The sequence below is a fragment of the Mandrillus leucophaeus genome, unplaced genomic scaffold, assembly GCF_000951045.1.
Source record: "Mandrillus leucophaeus isolate KB7577 unplaced genomic scaffold, Mleu.le_1.0 Scaffold2086, whole genome shotgun sequence".
In the NCBI taxonomy this organism is placed as follows: Eukaryota; Metazoa; Chordata; class Mammalia; order Primates; family Cercopithecidae; genus Mandrillus; species Mandrillus leucophaeus.
The window spans coordinates 180331-185660 of record NW_012102128.1 but is presented as its reverse complement, the minus strand read 5'-3'; the positions used below and the strand labels follow the sequence as shown (position 1 = coordinate 185660).

Sequence of the window (5330 nt, the reverse complement as noted above, 5' to 3'; positions counted from 1 at the left end):
AAAGCTATACTCTAAAATATTTTAGAAAAGTTTATTTTAAACCTCTTTTAAATACACATATTTAAAATATGGTGGTCAGATTACAGTTTGGTTTTACACATTTCAGGGAAGCAGGAGTGACAGGCAAGGATGTAAGTCAGTATGTGGAATGTATACATTGGCTTGCCCTAAAAAAGTGGGGGCTTACAGGTTATAAGTGGATTCAGAAATTCTTTAATTTTCAGCTGGTTAAAGGAGTACGGCTCTCTCTAAAAATTGCTGTCAGCAGAAAGGAATATCTAAGATTAGGATGCTATGTCAGAGTCAGCCACAAGATGCTGGGTCAAAATGCCCTGTTTAGCCAGATTGATGGCCTGCAGGCAGGATTTACCCTGGTCTGGCATCACCTTACATCTTGGTTTTAATCTGGTATCTTATTGTCCATGAAATCCATTCTATTAGTCTTATAATATCTATTTTAACATTAATTCTGGGCAATTTTGTCTAAGCTCCTTAAGGGAGGGGTTATAATGAGCTGTATCCAACCTCCCTTCCCATCATGGCTGGGAACTCAGTTTTTAAGGTTTCTACGGGATCCCTTTGGTCAAGAGGGAGCCCATTTAGGGGGATAAGGGTTTTATTTGCAGCTCACAAGTCCTCCTGTCTTCCGTGGTCCACAGTCCAGAGGACACAGGCTTCACTTAACCAGACGTCCTGACAACAGCCCACAAGGGTCAACACTATTTGCTTTCTGTATTGGTGATATTCTTTGAGTTCTCTTCTGCTATCTGCATCAAATTTTCACTGTAAGCTGTAACTTAGCAGGTAGAATTAGCCTTTAAAAAATTATTTTAAAATATGTTATTTAAAACACTCTTTCTCAATGCCTTTTAGTTCTCACCTTATCACCATAGAGTGATAATGGCCCCTGAAACCATTTCCTTCATGACCTTTGCTTGTATCTAAAATTATCTTGATTGTTTGTATTTACTTTTATTCACAGTACTCACTTGACTTAATTCTCAAATAAACTATCTGAACAAAGAGATTTTTTGTCTTATTCACTGCTAATTTTTTAGCGTAGAGAACAGGACTCAACAAAGATATATCAATGGATAGTAGAAGATTAATTGACAAATACACTGACTTCCACTGGGAAACCACAGGGAGATGAGTAGCCCTGGGTGGCTGGTAGACCTGCCTGTGGTCCTCCCCACCCAGTGTGCCCACCACCAACCCAGCCACTAAAAACCAGAAGGAGACTTGCCCAACATCCACATTGAAAACGAGTTTCTCCTGCCTCAGCCTCCTGAGTAGCTGAGATTACAGGCACCCACCACCATGCCCAGCTAATTTTTGTATTTTTAGAAGAGACGGGATTTCACCAAGTTGGCCGGGATGATCTCGATCTCCTGATCATGTGATCTGCCCACCTCGGCCTCCCAAAGTGCTGGGATTACAGGTGTGAGCCACTGCACCTGGCCCATAATAATTGTTTTTAAAAGCTTATGCAGAAATGTAGACAATATGCTGTTGGTGCACATACAAATATGCATGAGCATATACATATAATATACATGTACAAGATATGTACAATATATAGTACTCGAATGTATATATATATCTCATACATAGTATATGTAAATATAAATTGCATATGTGTAATAAATACAAATGTATAATGTGTATTTCATATGTACATACCAAATATATATACATATACATACACATACAATTGCAATGAGATTTAAAATTAATCTAAAAACATTAAAAAATTGAAAATTAAAATTTTGTATTTTTCTTATGCATTGAACATATGGCATCATGTAATGTAAAAACAAAGCAAAATTCTGACTTTTTAAAAATAAAAACTGTAATCTGACCTCAACATTTTGTGTTTCAGCAACTGGGAGACCAAGCCTGCCTCCCTGCTGGACTTTCTCCCTCCTGCAGTTAATGCTCATCTAGAGAGAAGACAGATATTGTAAATCACCATGACTTTATACCTCACTTCTCATTGCTGAAGGTTTAGCATTATTATTTCCATTGGAAACAACAGAGTTAAGGAAGAAATCAATGATTTTCCCCATAAAGGGGATCAAGGAAGTAACCAAAGGAAGTGACATTTCGATTGTTCCTTTAAAGAGAAGCATCTTTTTAACACGTAAAATGTAAGCAAAAGTGCAACTCAAGCGCTAGTATCCACATGGCTAAAAGCAAGGAGGCATACTTGTTTTTGGCATCTTTAATGATCACAAAATGCTAATAGTGGTAACACCTTTGGAAAAATTACTATGGGCCAGACTCTGTAATGGCTGATTCACTTTGGGTTTCACATAAATCCAGTCCCCCAACATGGTAGGAATATTTTTCTTCTTTCTAATCTCTCTTTACGTCCCCTCCCGCACCCTGCTTTGGGAAAACAAATAGTTGCATTTGGCAAACTCTGCAGAAATGTTAAGTGGGATGAAATGTCTTTTGGGTGGGGGCAATTGGTCAGTCTCTTTTTCCTTTCAAGACTCTGAGAGGTGTAGATCAGAGGGAAGCACTCACTGATGGGAGGGAAGGTTTGTTGAGGAAGCTTATGATTAAAAGCCTAAGAATAGTAGTTTTTCTATACTGAAACTTTAGGTGCATTTATTAACTACCACTATGGCAAAAAGGCATTAATTGAGCACCCATTAAGTGCAAGGAATACTAAGAAAATTCAACATAATCCTTGCTCATAGAGATCTCCTGGTGGGGACAGTGTGTTGCACGTTGTTTGGTGAGCTATCTGTTAATATGCCTGGCTGGCTGACTGAATGAGGAGTTGATGCCTGTGCACAGAGGAGTGCAGAATGCCTTTTTGGGCACTGAGCACAGAGTTGAGACCAATTAGAACCTCTATTTGCAATGAAATGAGCAGATACATATGTTTTATATCTGACCAAAAAAACAAAAACAGAAAAAAGAATATTTAGAAAGCATGTCTGCAGGTGATGTAGTTTTTGTTTGTTTTTGGTTTTGTTTTTTTCTTTTGATAGAGTTTTGCTCTTGTTGCCCAGGCTGGAGTGCAGTGGTGTGATATCGGTTCACTGCAAACTCTGCCTCCCAGGTTCAAGTGATTCTCCTGCCTTAGCCTCCTGTGTAGCTGGGATTACAGGCGCCTGCCACCACACCCTGCTAATTTTGTATTTTTAGTAGAGATAGGGTTTCACCATGTTGGCCAGCCTGGTCTTGAACTCGTGACCTCAGGTGGTCTACCCCTCTGCCTCCTAAAGTGCTGGGATTACAGGTGTGAGCCACCATGCCTGATGTAGTTTTAATGCCAGTTTTTGCATTGCATGCTCCATTACTGCAGCCTGTCCCCAGATGAGTACCTGCTTGCCTAAAGCATGATTACAGGTGCTGCACTGCAAGGGAGACAGTAGTGAGGATGAGCCACTCTGATCATTTATTTTGGCCACATGGAGGTGAGAGGAAGGAAACATTGTAAGAGGGAACAAGATATCGCTAATACAAAAATGCTTCTTTTTACTTGTCAGCTGAGATTCCACACATAGTGAGATTTCGTTTTCATCACACAAATGTTTGAGGAAGAAAAATTCCTGACAAGTCATATTAAAACTGTAAAATATTTTATTAAATATTAGTATTTCATTAAAGAAAGAAATGGTAATGTCAAACATTATATGAGAAAGAAAAAAATCGCTCAATGCAAATGAAAATTAGATCAAATGCATACAAATTAGAAACATTTTAAAATATGTTAATTAAAATTACAGACTTTATTCCCATTTCATGATTTACTATCCTGGAATGCTGTTCACATGTAATGAAGGAGGTACTATTAAACAAAAGTATTGAAAAATAAAATCCCGTTTACTTATAGGCAGTGGTCAGAATGAATCGCTTTGCTCCGGATTCCCGACTGCAGTACTTGGCAGCTGTTATTAAGAGCCTCACATCCTTTCCTCACGTCTTCCCACAACTCAGTTCTTTTTCTCATTGTTCTCTGCATTTCAACCCATGCACTTCATCATTCTTACATCTGAGGCATCGGCACAGAAGAGGGCATTCTAGGTGCAGGTCAGCAGAAGTGTCCTGAAATGGAGCGTAATGTTCCTGCTTCATGACATTATGTTCATATTGTAGTTCAAAAGTGTATTAGTTTCCTTTTGGCTCAAGTCTTCAGACAAACAAATATGTACATTATTTGGCCTCCAATAAAATCACGACTTTTAGAACTTTGCCAGTATATCTTAACATATTAAAATTTACATACTCTCAAATAATGACATGAATTATTTATTGTTCCAGGCATTTGAAATCATATAGGTTAGCAAGGAAAATATTTTGTATATTAAGTATATGACATATTGTTATATACTAAATCAAGAGTATTATTGTTGCTGTTGGAAAAATGCTATATATGATGAGTGTATTAAACAGGGTAAATGCACATAAATTTTTCCTTTTTCTTCCACAGTATAGACCTCCCTTTGAAGACTGGCAACCTGGCAAGGGAGATTATTTTCCAAACTCTTGAAAACATGTGAGGACTCATAATCTGTTACATCAATAGAACTTGAAGAGAATTGAAGAATATCACTTCTGTGCCAGGGAGCCTAACGGAAGAGGTTAGGCTCTTCCGTTAGGCTCCACCCTCTTTCCTCATCCAACAGCTGTATGGAAGGATACCAAGGCTTTAGGAGAAGGCAAAATCCCATGATGGGAGAGGCCTGAGCACCTCACAGTGTGTGGAAACCAAGTCCTCACCAGGAACACATGCAGTAGGCCTATGTGTGCAAGGCATTCATCTCCATTGTTGGAGCTGACCTTTTGGGTTATTTTGTAACGGCAGTTAAAATTACCTTGTTAACACAACAGAACACTGTCAAAGGAATGCTCTATGGTGCCAACCCACTATTGCCTTGAAACAGAGATTACTTCACATATTGGTCAAAAGTCTCCAGAGAAACAGCAGCAATAGGATAGAAGTGATTTTCATAGATAGATAGATAGATAGATAGATAGATAGATAGATAGATAGATAGACAGATAAATAGATAGACAACTAGACACAGACAGACAGACAGACAGAGATATAAATAGATAGACAACTAGACACACCAATAGATAGACAGAGATAGATAGATAGTTAGACAACTAGATACAGACAGACAGATAGAGATGGTGGATGGATAGATAAATAGATATATATATATATATAGATCTAGATAGAGATAGATAGAGATAGATATAGAGAGATAGATGGACAGATAGACAAATAGACACAGATAGATAGACAAATAGATAAATAGATTGATAGATATAGATGGACAGATAGACAAATAGACATAGAGAAA

The 5330-nt window shown here is 38.0% G+C and overlaps 1 long non-coding RNA gene across 1 annotated transcript in view; it reads right to left on the bottom strand.

Moving 5' to 3' along the window:
* Positions 1-3589: 3589 nt before the first annotated feature.
* The window catches only part of LOC105539736, a 20920-nt gene continuing 19179 nt past the window's right edge, over positions 3590-5330 (bottom strand). The window contains exon 3 of the long non-coding RNA XR_001006094.1: positions 3590-4065. This is a non-coding gene — a long non-coding RNA (uncharacterized LOC105539736). The remainder of the gene's footprint in view (positions 4066-5330) is intronic.